The sequence below is a fragment of the Falco rusticolus genome, chromosome 2 (genome assembly GCF_015220075.1).
Source record: "Falco rusticolus isolate bFalRus1 chromosome 2, bFalRus1.pri, whole genome shotgun sequence".
In the NCBI taxonomy this organism is placed as follows: domain Eukaryota; kingdom Metazoa; phylum Chordata; class Aves; order Falconiformes; family Falconidae; genus Falco; species Falco rusticolus.
The window spans coordinates 55106703-55123064 of record NC_051188.1 but is presented as its reverse complement, the minus strand read 5'-3'; the positions used below and the strand labels follow the sequence as shown (position 1 = coordinate 55123064).

At 40.0% G+C, this 16362-nt stretch overlaps 1 protein-coding gene across 1 annotated transcript in view; it reads right to left on the bottom strand.

The window, feature by feature from the left end:
* The window catches only part of GPC6 (glypican 6), a 774486-nt gene that overhangs the window by 50711 nt on the left and 707413 nt on the right, over positions 1-16362 (bottom strand). The gene's annotated exons all lie outside the window — the stretch shown is intronic.

Here is a 16362-nt window from a genome sequence, read left to right as displayed (position 1 = left end):
CAAGTATAATTTAATGGGAAAATTCCTCAATTTTTAGATAATGGTTTTGAATGAAAATGCATTTGAGGCAGTTTGAATGTCAATATTTTTTGTGTGAGAAAATGTACATGTAGGGTAAAATGAAGTACTCGCAGCTTTCCTTTCTGTAGAGGAATGAGTACAGATGGATTTAATCTTAGTAATAGTCCTTGCACTTTGACACATCACTTATGCCATCTTTATAACAACAGCCCTAACCCTAACAACAGCCAGGAAATCTAGGTAAGGTCCTACTAACAAGGAAACACTGGCTTTACCTTTTATACATCCCATGGCAAGTGGCACAGAAAAGAAATGGTTTTGTTTTAAGTATGGTTTTTACCAGTTTGCTTTCACACAAATCAGCTAAGGTCTGTAAGCGAGCAACAACCTGGATTTTATTTTAACCAGAATGATAATCCACGAATAAAACACTGCCTTGTAACAGCGTAAGAAATCAATCTAATTCTGTGTCAACCTGCTGCTCGTACACAGAGAGCTCCCTGTGCAAACACACCCCAGTGAAGCTGAAGGCTACTCACAGTGTGAAAACTGAAATGACTGGCAGCTGAGCACCCTTGTGCTTCAGAGAAACAATAACAAGAAAATGTTGTTGAATTTCTTGGGGTGTGTGGTGAATAACAGCATACAGTGCTTCATTTCTTGGGGGAATATGACAGGATTCAGAGTTGCCTTGCCCCAGCAGAGAGATAATTGCTATAATTCATTGGAGAGGCTAATTTCCATTTTTCATTACTGGAGCAAAACTTTGTAAACTGTATTGAAGGGAATGGGAGCTTTTATTTCCTGAGGCTGCATATGTAATCATATTAATTTAAACAACTAGTTGAACCAGCGTATACTGGTCATCACATTTCCTGTCTTCTTTCTGTCATTTTGTAGTTTAATTTCTTCATCCATTTGTATTTGGTTTTACATGCTTTTTCAATTTCTGTGTTTTAAGACATACAGCAAGTAAACTCATTGATGGTGATCAGTTAGCGCAATTTCTACAGGCTCCTTTGTAGAACAGCATAGCCAACATCTAACGTTGATCCTACACTGCTTATGTTTCAGCTGTGCAAAGAGAACACTTTTAAACTATGTCATATTTTAAGATAAGCCTATTCATTTTCCGCTTGCCCTTGCCACATATGCTGATCAAAGGCACTTACATCTAAACAAGTTTTGTTTCTTACAGATGCTTTGCCCGTCTTTTTTTATTCTACAGTACAACTGCTTGTGAAGCTGAATTTATAACTCGGCTACCGTACGCATAGCTACAGCCTGTGATGGAAAAAGCAAAGGATTAGAACTCCACTGCAGGTTCAAGAGGAAAGCAAAGCTGTGTCAAAAGACTTACAAAAACAAAAAAAAACCAACCAAACCAAACCAAGAAAAGTTACAAGTTATGCCATTAAAATGCAGGAGAACTTTACCATTGTGACTACAACTTCTTTAAGATTTGGCTTACGATATGTAAGCAGACAAGCCAAAAGCTGTTATTCAAACAGCAGAAAAAGAAGAAAGAAAAAGAACTGGAAAGATGCAAAGCATCACAGCAATCAGTAGACTGCTCTCATAGCAACCCTTCTGCAAGTTTTTCTGTAACTGGGAGTGACATTCTCCAGGACTCTTGCCTGGACTATATGGGCCTACAGTTGTGTTCCAGCTTCTGCAGTGTTACACATCAAAGCAAGGAGATACTGAGCTTTGATTTTTTTTTTTTTAAGGCTGCACTTCTGAATGCAGTTCAGAACCACCCCAAAACTGTAGTACTTAATTTTTCTGAACCTTTGAAATCTGTAAAATACAGCTGCAGTTCTGCTTCAACCTGAGATAGCAGACTGGGTCAGAAGCTTACTGTATTTCATTTATTTGCTTATTTCTGTTTCTAGTTCTGACAAAACCAGATAAAGAAGAAACATACAAGAATGATCTGCATTATTGATATCTCCTGCCTGCTTTTCAAAGGCAATATGGTTTGATGGCAAAGGGCTTGGGTGATCAGGATCTGAATTAATTTTTGACTCAAGTGTTTGGTGCAAAAGCTATGTGTTTGCACAGTTCTTAGATTAATAGATCCTTTCTCTTGTCAGGAACCCTAAAAAGGATTGTATCCATAAAAATAAAGAAGAAAAAAGTCCCATGATTTTTTCAATGCACAAAATATTTGAATGTAATCAGGTGTGGGAGAAGAGGTAGACTGACTTTATATTATCTGAACTGGCTTACCCTTCCTCCTTTTATGTTAACGTGCTTCTTGGGTTCAATTATTTTCAGAAGATGTAACTTGCCTCATATTATCCCACAGATGGCTTCCAATGCTTTGAGAAATGTACTATGCAAGCCAAATCTCTGTGATGTTTACACTTCCTTTCAAGGTGGTTTTAGCAATTTTATCTCATTTTATTTTCCTACTTAGGAAAACCTGGCAAAATACCAAAAGAAAAATGTGCAGATGAGTGCTCTTCATGGCAACTAGATGGATGCTTAGTACCTTCCCAAGCCAGGCTAACCTTGGGCTTTCTGATTAGCTTGTTGACATTCAAATTCATCTGATGCCCGTGGATCTTCTCAGGATTAGTATCTCTTCTAGTGAAGAGCAAAGTTAGCTCGAGCTGTCTTGTATGATGCACCCCAAAGGCTAAAAGCTGGTGACTGTGTTGGTGAAAAGCACCTCTTGGCTTTCCTTATATATTCATAAGTGAGCTACCCGAGGCTGGTGATTCTGGCCTCCCTGCCCTGAGTTTGCAGTGCAGAGTGGCAGCTTGCTGCCATGGTGGCAGCCAGCGTGGTGTGCTCCATGCTCTGAGCTGTAGGATATCTTTACCGGGCTGTAGTGCTGTGCTGCTGTCCCTTACCATGTAGGCCAGTAGGTGTAGGGTGCTATGCACCTTCTTGCACTGGCTGTGTCGTCATGGCCTTACACACCCAAAGCCTGTACAGGTAAATTCAAAACTGTACATACAGGAAAAAGAAAAACTTTACTGCTTGCCCTCTTTGGCTACTGGAGATAGAAGGAGGCAAGAACACACTTTGTGCTCCCAAGCAAAGGCCTCAAGAGTTTTGACATTCCCTGAACCTGCATATAAGCATACAGCCAATTCCCACAACTGAAATTTCTGGCCACCTTGAACCTTCCTGCCTGTATATTCACATTATGGGGAAACCTGTTCAGGCCTCTCCGTACTGTTCCACTCTTCCCTGTGCTCCAGGGTGCCCTCAATGGAAAATCCAGCACCTTGCTCTGCATCTCTTTCGTGGAAGCTGTCATACTCCACGTAACAAGTTTTTTTTGCTAGCCTAGCATGGATCCTCACATTAGCCCATGAAAGTCATGTTGCCTTTCTCCTTCCCAAATCACCATGCAGCCATAGTTAGGAGCTGTAAAAGAAAGTGAGCATAGGTTCCTGCAGGTTGTAAAAAATGGTGTATGAAAGAGAATTGTGACAATTTGATTTTCCTATGCTGGGCTGACCCCCATAAGGCTGAGCAAAGAAGAAAAATTGCTTTGACTAATCAAATATGATATGGTAGCCACATAAGGAATGGAGCAAACCATATGGACTATCAGAATTTTATTTATATAAACATACTTTCTAAACCAGGAAAACATCTAAATATTAGTAATAAACATTTAAAACACTCCTTGCTCTGCCTCATCCCCCCATTTTCCTCTGTAATTCCTTTATACCAACGTATTATGCCTATGATTTCTGTCTCACAGACCCTTTCCCTATTTACCTCTAGCACAACTTCAATCTGACTTTTAACAGCTGCCTAAAGATCTGTAGTTGGGATTCTTTGCTCCGTCTGGTTTCTGATAACAGGCAAAGCTCTATTAACTTATCCTGATAAGTTACTATGGCAACTTCCACCAGTGCAGCAAGAATGAAGCATTCACAGCTATGTCCTTATCAGTGCACATTTCCCCTGACTATGCAATTTAATCCATTAAAATTAAATGGTGAATTGTGCAAATGAAGGCTGAGCCTTGGACTTCTTGCTGGAAGTTTGTCATTAGCCTAGATTATAGCATGGGTATTGCTTTCTTTGTTAGAAAACACTTCAGTAAGCCAACAGCTAGTGGAGTAAGGTCTCAAAACCAGATAAAATTGCATTCAGAAATGCAATAAATCTTAAAGAGAACCTTAGTGTTGTTAATCCTGTTATTTGTCACTATTGATAGTGAAAAAATACCAAAACATTCCTGGCTGGTTTAGCACATGGCTACCTGAACAAATGCAAAACAAATTTGGACTTCCTAAGCACTAGACACTCTAGTGCTTCAGATGGGGAAAAAATAAGTAGGTGTGGGTCTAAACTCAGCCATGTGGTCAACATGCAGCAGCTGAGCCCTTCCTGAAAGTCCCAATAAGTTCACTTGCGTTTGCGGGAGAGCTTCCAGAGTGTGTGCAGGCACCTCTTGGGGTGCAAAGTTCAGCAGCTTGCTGGTGTCCTTAGCATCCACTGAGTACTAGCAGAGTATGGCTCATATCCCAGGGTGAGCGCACAGTCTTGGTTGTTTGGTCCAGGAGGCCTTAACTGGTTGTAAGACAGAAATATCTTGATCATATCTCTTCCTTACAATGATGCCCTTCTAATCTCGGTTTTCTCTCTGACAAAGCAAATTGCTAAGAAAGGCAAGAGAGTGTTCTAGCGTTGGGGATGAGTGGCCTTGAAGTGATTGTGGTGCCTTTGCCATGGGGAGACATTAAGGAACAAATGACATTGAAGAATATGTCCCTATATATCATTAACTGTTGTCCAGATTTCTGAAGGAGTATTTGCCAGCCGTGTTATTTCACATTTTAGCACAGAAATAAATCAGCATTACAACCTGTGGGAAATAAGATTTTGTAGAAGTACTTGCACAACTAGTTTGAGAATTCCAGGGATTTGTCCCAGGACATTGCTATGTCAATTTGCAGCTGGTCACATTCCTGAATGAGCTGCCGCATATTTCACAGGCAGTGTTTTTTCTCTAGTCAATCCCTCTCCTATCTGTCTGTATCCAGCTGATTTAATGATAAAAGAGATTTTTAAGGGACTCAGTTTTGCCACACTGATTTTTATCAAGGAAATGGTGATTTGATAAAAAGTGTGATGAAGCTAGGCCATCTCTGCAGGCAGAGTGGAGCTGAATTTACTGTTTTCCATCTAACAACAAAGGTTTGTACCTGGATGAACTCCACTTGGCCTGGGAGCAAGTGGGGTTGATACAGGAGCTGTTCTGTTTTCTTTCCCAACAGTTCGGGCTTTATAATCTGGGAGAGATGGGTTGCAGTTAAAAACAGCCATGGTTTTCCAATCCCATCACTACTTGTGAAAGTCTTCTGCAGCTCACAAAGAGGAAGGTATTCACAGTCTCCAGGAGTCCTGTACCCTGGACAGCATTGCTTCTCCACTACTCTGCACTTGGAGGTGTAATCTGAACTGAATTGCCCAGGCATAAGTGATAAGGGGAAGGATATGTAAACTTTCTCCTCTTTCCCTTGTGAGGCAAACAGGTTGCCAATTCAGACTTTGTTAACTTGGATGTTATGAAGATCATGCTTTACAGAAACAGCTGATTATTTTTTCCGGATAACTCCATTCCCATAGTGCAAGTGGACATACAGAGACAATCAGTAATGACTGGGAGCCCTGCCTCTTCTACTTCAGAAGAAAAGAACACCTGAAAGAAACATCTCATTAAGATGTTCAAGACAGGAACATGTTTTTAATACATGTTCAATGCCTGGTGCAGGGTGACCCCTTGTTGCCAAAACAAATGGAGTAGAAATACCGTCAAGGTATGTGATAGTAATTTCACAGTCTATCCACATTTGTAGACCATGAGCTTCATGGGACAGAGTCTAAGAATGAAATTAATCTCACAGGATGTCATCATCCATGTCTGAGCTATGAACTCTTCTTCTGCAGTCAATGGTGAGAAACAGGAACTGAAGGGTGCAAGTGTATCTTAATCCAATAGAGATTTTTAAAGTAGCTCAGATCAACTGTGCCCTGAAAGCACCTATTTTTCTCAGCTGACAGCAAAGGATACATTATTTGGCTAGCTGTAGGGTTAGATACCTCCATGTGGTCAACTGGATTTCATCTAAACAAATGAGTAGCAGTTGAAAGGAATTGTATGTAGATATTATTTCTAAGATTATAAATGTTCTATGATTTTTAAGCCCATTAACATTCATTATGTTATTGTGGAAGTTTCTTTCAGGTTCATTTATTATGCAGTGAATTTTTTATAGGTGATTGCTGCTTTTTTTTTCAGCAGAAAAATGCATTTCTCAAATTCCTGTTATTTCTGCACATATATCACACTGCTAACATATGAGCACATAGGTACGTTATATTAAAAAAGGCAATGCACTTCAGGCAATCAGCTTTTGACTTTAGTCACTGTAGCGGTTACTTAGGTAACACAGTTATTATGTACTGGAAATTTTTATGGGCTTAAATGTTTAAGGAGAAAACCAACTTTTATTCCAGTCTGTTTTCATTTGAGTTCCTAGATAGAATTTGTGCTGTCCAAATATATAATAGGAAAGCAAAGTTCCCAGCACTTTAAAGCAAAGGCAATTGTCCTAGGGAAGGTTAAGAGCTGGTTGTGTATCAGCAATGTGGCTTGCTCCCATACAAATGAATAGTAATGTCAGTTGTCCATCAGGCTCTGGCAGCGAGTTAGTCTTGCCTGAATTTATAAGCTTTCAGTGTGGCTGTTGGCCTGTGAGCTGTGTGTCAAAGAACCCCACCACAGATGGTGGAGACCTGGAGTGGGATTCAGTTGCCTGCACACAGACATCCACTGCCTTTGGAGGCATTCTCTTTCTTCCACATGCCAGTACAGGTCTCCAGTAGGTCTTCCACCATCCCCGAGACCCTCACGTGAAGGCCCTAGATGACTCTCTGGAAACTCTGTGTCCTCTTAGTCAGTGGAGTCTAGGGAGTTATTCAGGTGGCAGCTGCCTCACTTTGGTCTAATTTAGGATCTTATGAGTAGCTCCTAGATCCCTCATTCAGTACAGACATAAATGAATCTAATGCTGTTTTGGAGTCCTCTGGAGCATCCAGGAGACTGAAGAACTTCTGCAAGGCCCTTATCGCATCTGTTAGATATTTGCAGATGCATAGATAATTCAGGGCATCTCACTTAGCATGAGGCACTTTTGTCTCAGCAAGCGAATTCTGCCTGTTATTGACCACCTTGACTAGCACTTCATTGCTACCATGGGAGAGTAACAAACCGAACTCCACAGAGCACCCGTATTATAGACATGGAATAAGACACATTTCGTATGTACCAGAAATGACACATACACAACATACATTCAGTGCAGAAGCAGGAAAACCCAAGAAAACCAACAAAGACATGTACACAATGGTCATTTATGATTGCTGCCACCAGATCGCAAAGCCATCAGAACATGGTGAACTTGTGAGCATGGACTCGGTCTCCAGTGAGTACACCTAAGTCCTAAATTCCAATAGCCTCAGTCATGTTCACTTCAATAGGGCTATTCATGGAGAAGTCATGTATTGGTTGCTCAGCAAGGGTTAATCTAACTCAGCTTTAGCCCTCTGTAAGCTAAGTATCTTGCCAAGCCTAAGTTCTTTATAGTTGACATCGAAAAATTGGCACTTCCAGGGAGCTATTCATGCGGTCTCTGACAGATGTCTACATTAGACTGGGAATTATGCTCCAAAAATGCCTGTTTTCTTAACCAGATGTGGAGGGAGTCCATACTACTAAGTCCTAATCCTGTAGCTGGAGTTTGCTGTTACCGTGTACTTCAGTACACACCAGTGCCCAGAGTAGGATCTGCCGAAGCATCTTGCAGGTATTGTCCTATTTTCCATGGTGACTAAGTATCTGGAGTGATAATATGGGAGCAATGCATCTTGCCCTGATGTGGAGTTGTGATGATGCTGGGTTTACACCCAGACTTAGGATCCAAAAAGTGCTGCTGGGTCAGCTAACAGATGCACAACCTTTAATTGATGATGGATAAAATTAGATATGATGAATCCTTTCCTTCCTCCTTCCCCAGTATTATCAAACATCTTGGCCTTCCCATCAATGGCTGTCTGTAACTAGCCACTCAAGCTTTGCTGTTTACAGGCAGCTGTTATATTTTTTTTAATATTATAGAAGTATTATTTATTATATTATTTATTATTATATTATATTTTAAGATATTATTTCATATTATATCTATATAAATAATATATATATAATTTTATATTATAGAAGTATTGCTATCCCAACAACCTCAGCTGGTACTTAGGTATGATTGGGGTATGGGAGATAAAACCAGGAGGAAAATACAGGAAATCTTTCCTAATGTAAAATATTTGTTTTTGACTAAAGAAAGTTCACAAAAGGGTCACTATTTGTATGAAGGTAAACCTTTTTAGTCCCTGTATTTTACCTCCCCTCTCACCATTAGTAATACACATGAAAGTCGATAAAGTGTCAATTTCTGTCTATTACAACCAAAGCAAAATGTAGGAGATGTTTGGCTTGGGAAATGAGCTTTCAGTCTGCTGTAACCTACTGTTTGTTATAAGTGGAGTCCGACATTGCACACTCCTGCTCTGGCAGTGTCCTGTGCTGCAGTCTAGCAAAAAAAAAAACAAAACAAAAAAACGCTGCAAAAGGGTGGAGAAAACTAATTGCCAGTAAAGTATGACACATATTTCTCTTTGGAGAGTGAGAATCACTATGTGCAATTAATTCAGAAATTACCAAAGCTTTAATCTTTCTGTTGGTATCCACACTTGTGCACAGCTCACTTTGATTCTGAAAAGGCATTTTAAGGTCTGTAGTAATTTTCACAAAAGGTCCCTCTAATTCTCTAGTGGTAAATGAACTGGTGGTATATTACACATCATTTTTTAATGGAAACTTAGAACTTGTTGATTGTACTCACATTAACAATGCAAGAATTCATCACAGTTTACCACCTTCCAGGCAGGTAGTCAGTCATCATTACTGTCATGTTACTTGGAATCATCTAAATGAGCATAGTTTATGCACAGCAAGTGGGCACACAAGCCCTGCTACCAATTTTTAAACCATATTTTTTCTTTTAATTTCATGTCAAGATGCTAAAGTGCAAGGGCTGCTTATACAGTCACTATCTTTCTTTAGCATTAACAAGAACATTAAGAATTCACTTTTCCTTCTGCGCAGATTTGTGCACAGACATATGAAATGAAATGTGATCTATCTTTCAGCTGAAAGAGCAGTGTTGATGTATTTCCTGCTTGGATTCATCTTCCAGAAGCTGATAATACAAACTTTCTGTATATTGGAAAAAAAACCCCTAGTCTTTATTGAGCAGAGGCTAAAACATCAAATGAAAGAAAGTGGATTTTAATCCAGATGTACAAGGGGGAATTGCCATCAAATAAAACTTGTGCAGCTTCTGAATGAACTATTTTTGTTGGAGATTAGCCACCCTTCTAAGTACCTGATGATACCTCAATGATGAGTATGATTAGAAGTATGATTGGAACTATCTGTCAATATATTTTATAGACCAAAATCACCTTTGTGCGGATTTGATTCCTAGAGCCTAACTCCAAAGGCTAGCATTACGGTTACATTTAGACATCTACAATTTGGATGTTTGAGGTAATCATCCAGATTCTCTTCATACTCAGTGGAGAGAAATGGGTAATTCAGAGGGTAATTCAGATTTGTGTAATCTCCAAATGGGTATCTTAAGCAAGGTCAGGAGGTGCCTAATTCTCTCCATAAATTAGCAGAGAAATGAGGTGATAGCTCAGACCCTAATACCCAAGCTCATATCACACATGTGATCACATATGTGGAATCACATAATTTCTCAACGTACAGCAACTGAAGACCCATGACTATGCCATTTCTTTGCCTTAATGTGTGCAGACAAGCCTAGTAATCAGGAGTGCATTCTGCCTACAGCTTTTGTAATCCCCAGCTCTGTAACAGGGATACATAATACCAGCCATACCCCTAAGACTTTCCTGGAAATGGGATGATGACTCTCAGTGGGTCTTCACACACATCAGGTAAAGGAAGTTCAACTAGTACTAACAGGTACATTTTTAGAAGATGTTCAAGCAGTCACCGTGTTCATTAAGACAGGCAACACCTCACTCTTCAGGTAAGGCAGACACTGCATGGTAATCAAGATTGTGCATTTTTTTGCATACCTAATTAAGGTAGAGATCTGCCCTTCCTGTTACTCTTGGAAAATGGTCTTTCCTTGCTTATACTAAGCAGGATCTGAACAGCAGGCAGACCCATTCCACCTGAAGACAGAGGTAACCGCTGTAATAAAACTCTTTCTAAATAACCACCTCACACACATTAGGAATGCAATGCATCAGATACAGCAGCACGCAGAACCATTCACTTGGTGGATGGAATAATATTGCTGTTTTTAAAAACTGGACTCTGGCAGGTCTCCCAGGAGGGTTCTGACAGCCACCATCATTCATCCACTTTTGCCATCTGAAACTGATATTGACCACAAGGGAAAAAGCGATCACACAGACTTAAACTTACTTAGATATTGCTGTGACACAGGAACAGAGAATAAAACTTGACACTAAGCAAACACCTATTTTTCGAGTACCAAGCAAATCCTAAATCTGACACCAAATGACCACGACAAATGTTGTAAAACATATTTATTCATTGTGTGTATTGTATCCAGGCAGCTAATAAGAAACAGGACTGTTTAAACACACAAAACCTAAAATGGGAGGAGCTGTACACCTTACATTTTACAGGAGTTACCTGCTGATGAACATCACACAGGGTGAAATGGCATGTCCAAGAGCACAGCATCTAAGTGTTGCAGGGGGGAGTAGCCTGGGGGAAGTCAGTGGGCTTCTAAAACACCTGCATGAGCCTGTCATCTTCACTCCTAAGAGTGTGACCAAAACCTCCTGAGCCATGAAGTCTTTTACAGCTCATTGTTTATATCTTTCCCTATGACCTCCGTATGTAGAAAGTGTTTGAAAAATTAATCTCGGTATTTAAAACCCTGTAGGATTTATACCTACTGGATTTTATTCTAGGACCTCTTGAGAAATAATATGTTGAGAATAAGCAACCTATCTCAGGAAAATTGTGCTACCACTGCATATATTTAACATTTCTAGACTCCGGACTAAATGGATTCTAACAAAACTGAAACATAACTCCACTTTCGGGAGTGTCCCAGAGGATTGCCTGGGCAATTCAGATCTTTGTCCATAGTATACTGTCCTGTTAATTTTAGTCTTTTATAGCTAAAATGCAAAGCAGATTAAATTTTTATTTTAATCATATTTTCTACTTTATGTAGTTTTGGAGCACTGGGAAGGAAGTGTTCACAACAGATTTCTTAGGTCACTATTGCATTTTTTTATTGTAACAAAAATCATTACACAATGTAATAAAAAAATTATTAAAAGTATGACTGAATGGACACTTAAAATACATCCCGCTTTATTCCTAAAAAAATGTTTCAGGGTCTTTTCCTCATGGAAATTGAGACTTTATTTACTTTTATTTTAAGGAGAGCAGGAGGGAAGGTAAAAGAACATTTTCCTACAAAATGTGACACAATATATTCCCCTCCACACGGTAAAGAGCACGAGAGGTTTTCTTTTTCAGACTGGGTGCACGCTCATCCACTTATCTATGCAGCTGCTATACTGTACTGGAATGTAAATCATTTGCAAAACGCCATGGCCAATTTCTCAGTCGCCTATCTCCATAGTAGGCATGTGCATTATGTATTATATGGTTAATAGTGCATCAGCTCCCTTGTGGAAAATCATGAAAGCTTCCGTGTCCTTCTGAAAGAAAATGTGGAATTATTTTATACACGTCCAGCCAGGTCAGGCTGCAGTATGTTCTTGGGAGACATTCCAGCTGATTTAAGGCAGCACTGTGCCGTACAGTGATGTGGTGGATACAGAGGTACTTGAGGCAGCTCAAACGCAGGAGGTAGTATGGCTTTATCAGCATGGTGCTCCCTGTAGACTAATTAGTTCTGTTAAGAAGCAGTCCCAGCTAAATGCTTTGAGGTACTTCACAAGTGAGATGATACATATCTGTGTGGTGCTGCGTTCCTGCCTTCCCCATGGGCTGTGCTGAGCCCTGCCGAGGAGGCCTTCTGTCTGAAACCAGGGACCTCTAACATCCGCAAAAACTTACGAAGCTGGAAAGCGTAAGGGAATGTACTTCATCAAGCTCCCACAGAGAAGCTCAGTGGTTTCCCTAAGATCAGACAGCAAGACAGGGACAATTCTAGGCAGTGAGCCCAGGAAGGCCTGGGAGCTTGTTTCCATCACTCCAGTGCTGTCTCAGGGCACAAGACCCAGAGCTAAATGCCACCACCGTGTCTGCACTGCTGCACATGCATATGCTGGGTCTGAGACCACGAGGATTCTTAATGCCAGCTCTTAGTTCTCTGAGGGAATTCATATGCTCCTTTCTGGGGGTGAGGCATTGTCCTTCAGGTGGGAGAAAAATATTGGAAGGAACAGCAGCAAGGGCTGGGCAGAATTAAATCAGCCAGAATGCAAAATTACAGGAAGAACTGCTAGCATTTTAGCCTACAAGACACACACAAAGTAAAGATGGTGAAGATGAAACTTAAGTGTTTTGCCCAGCATTGTACAAAGACAAATGGGAATGAAGGTGAAGAATAAGAATACCAAAGCTTACACCATGTTGCATTGTCCTCCAGATAGTCCTCTGGGAAGCAAGAGGGAAACAGATTCAGAGAACAGAAAAACAAACAAAACAAAACAAAATAAACCACAGGTTATACCAAACAGGCAACCACAGAGAAGATAACGAGTCTTTATAAGCAGTTGATTTTAAATGAGAAATTTTAGATCATGCTCCACAAAAGCAGCTGAGCTCAGTTCGTTAAAATTATTTAATTTCTGACAATATTTATCTTACTGAACTTTAGATGTAATTGCTAGATGCCTAGACTAAGGTTGTCACTTTTTGGCACTTTGTAGTACAGGGACATGGAATGATTTCTCTGAGCTGTTTAAACATACTTTAGGATGAGATGAGTCATGCTTTAGAAATATTTGATCTCAATTCAATTGCCTAAACCTATGTTTAGACAACTGAATGAAGACCTTTACTTCTCTCTGTTAACAATAAAAACTACAGTCATCTAGATTTCAAATCTAGACAACTGGTTATAGGTATCTATATGGATCAGAAAAGTCCTCATTTTTTGCTTCTGTTACAGTCAGTAGAGAAATAGGGTGGAATCCAGTCACCTAAATATAGGCATAGCAAGTGAATTTAATTGCTCTGAGGTATTCCATCTTACTTCCAGCTAGGTCTCCTGTAACTTCTTTTTCACATTTGGGCATCTTGAAGACCCTAGGCATCTCAAATAGGTGACTATGTTTACGTAGCTGAATTCCACTTAGAGAGACCTGCAGAGGATAGCTGGGGCTCAGTTCTGTTCTCCCACTTGGATGCCACATAGTAGGCATCCTCTAAGGTCTTCTACCCTGCCTTCAACTGCTAGTCCAGGAGGGCATGAGCATCCCAAATTACTGTCCTATCTGCCAGCTCAATTAGCTGTTTTAGATACTCTGAGGCATCTCAGTGTTGCATATCTACATGTAGTTATCTCAGTGAGCCTTTCATTTCGTAATCTGTGACAGATGGGGTGAATCACTCTCCAAAGATGTATGTCTCTGTCCATTGACTTCAGAAAGAGCCTGACTTAGGCCCTGTACTGTGAAGATGTGATTGAATTCTATCTTTAATTGCTTAAGCTGCTGCAGCATGTTCTACTCAGCTCCCCACAACTGCTCCAGAAGTATATTGGTCTCCTCTAGTCCTGTACCATTATCTGCTGCTCCCATGTGTCAGATATTCTGTGATGTCTTAGATGGTGCTTTACACCCACACTTGGACAACTCTCTCAAGCTCTGTGTAACTTCTTAAATACATCTGATGCATTTTAAACCAGTTATACCATTGCTTTCAGGGGATATTTTTTCACATTTATCACAATCTATTTTGATCTATCTCTTATTTATTGAGTGTTACTGGTTACAGCTATAACAATAACACAGGGAAACCATTTCCTCTCCTCTTGGAATGGAATAGCTAGATTAATCACATAAATTCAGGCAAGGATGAAGGAACACTTTCTTAGATGGGTTCAGTACCTGGTGATTTCAGTGTAGGCTTCTTATGAGGGCTGCTTTGTGCAACACATCTGCTAAAATATGCTCAACTGATTTAAGCTTATAAATAGGGGTATAAGCAGGAGTAAAGAAAAACTGGTACAGATATACTACATGTTTGTGAAAGACTGAAATGCAGAAGAAATATTTTCTAAACTTTGTCTCTTCTGAGGACATGCTGTCAAAGACAGATGGAAGCAGAACTGTTTGTCACTTCTTTGGAGGTTTACATAACTGCATGTTTGTACTGTGTGATGACAGTTTAAAGTTAAGTGGTCTGACAGTGTTTTATGAATACAGACTCCAGAATAGACTTCTAAAAGCATTAATGTAACACTGAACAGTCAGCTGACTCATAAGGAAAGATTTGTTATATCTATAATAATCAAAAGGGGCTTTAACAGTTTGACACTACTATCAAAATGCTAATATTACTGTACGTTTGTATTAAGCAAGCAATAGAAAATGGTCGGTGTGCAGACTGGAAAACTGCTGTGAGTGGGATCTCCTTACGTCCTGTTAACAATGCAATGGTTAGGAGGATCTGAATGAAGCTGGTCCTCCAGGCTCTGTCTATAGTTAATGAAGAGAGATGTGTGATTCAGGGAATGATTCAGCACATTAAATGCCAAGGATCTAATGCAGGCAGGTTGAAAGGTGTTCCTGTGAGGCAGGAGTGCAGCATTTATATCCTTCTGGAGAAAATTACCCAAGCTAGTGTGAGATGCAGGCAGTGACCTTTCCCAAGTGCTGCTAAGGGATTACAGCTCTGAAACAAGGCCTTCTGCTCTAATCCACATAAACAGCCTTTCCTCACTCCAGCTGAGGTCAGTGGCCATCTCTCACTTGAGGGACTGCTGGTCTTAGCCCAAAAGGAGATAACGCATGCATCACTGACATTTGGAGATAGATTTGATACCAATGCTCATCGCTAACAAATCATAAATAGTTATTATTTTAAATATCACCAGCAAGAAAAACAAACAGGTATTTGGCTTGAATACTTTGTAAAGTAACAGCAGCAATGCTGAGTTCCCTATTTTTTCTGAAATAATGCACAAACATACCTAGTTAAAGTCAAAGACAAGTTCCACTTTGAAAGTCTACAAGTAATAGGGGTTATGAAGGATTATCTGCATTGGCAATTTTCATTAGTTACAGCCTTTAAAGTCTGGAAGCATATGACACATCTCTGCTTTATTCAGGATGCTTCTCAGTATTTTGGAAGCTTGTAGTTTAAAAAGGATATTGATGTGTTTAGAAGTATTGTCCTTATGTCAATACGGAACGTCTCTTAAATCTGTCTTTTTCATTGCAAAAATCCTTCAGCTGTTCTTATAACAGGAGAGTAATCCAAGCTGAACTGTACTACCAGCCTTCCTTTTGATGTTCTTCCTTCCACTTCCTCTGTTTGCAACTTTTAGCTTTGACAGAACGTGTTTGAAACCTGCAGGCTTTGGTGACCTTCCATTTCACTTGGCTAATTCTAGATTAAGATCCAGGCCTCTGCACTGAGCAATACACAAGGGCTGGTTCTCTGCATCTAAAATGAAAGGGTAAAATTAAGATCCCGTCAAATAGGGATTGAATATTGCCAGCCAGATTTTTAGCCTGTGATGCTACACTGGGTTATGAACCTGCTGTGGTAGAAAGACCTAAGTATACAATGGAGGTAAACATCTTCTTTTCTGCTTCTCCTTGTAGGATAATGAGGCTATACAATTTCTAGATGAGCAGAAAATTAACAAACGTTAGTTTGCTACAGGGTAATCCCATTTCTTGACTAGAAATGCCATGTTATTTTCCAGTTGAATTGCCGTGAAGATTGACAGAATACAATAGATGGATAGAGTACAGCACAGATAGAGGCAATTGGGAAGACTGGCACTGTGCAAGACTGCTGTGATCGTCAAATGAATTTGCTGAACGATGGTGCCAAGAAGATACCCAGGTTCTTATCTGAATTAGTACATTTAGGTTCTCGCTCAGTGATTTAAGCTGTGTGTCGGAGAAACCTCTAGGTATTTTAGGCTTGTGATCAGAACCATAGCAAAACATTTTGGTGCCCCAGCACGGCCAGCAGCTGCCTGGCACCCAGCGGGAGTGCAGCTCATGAAAACA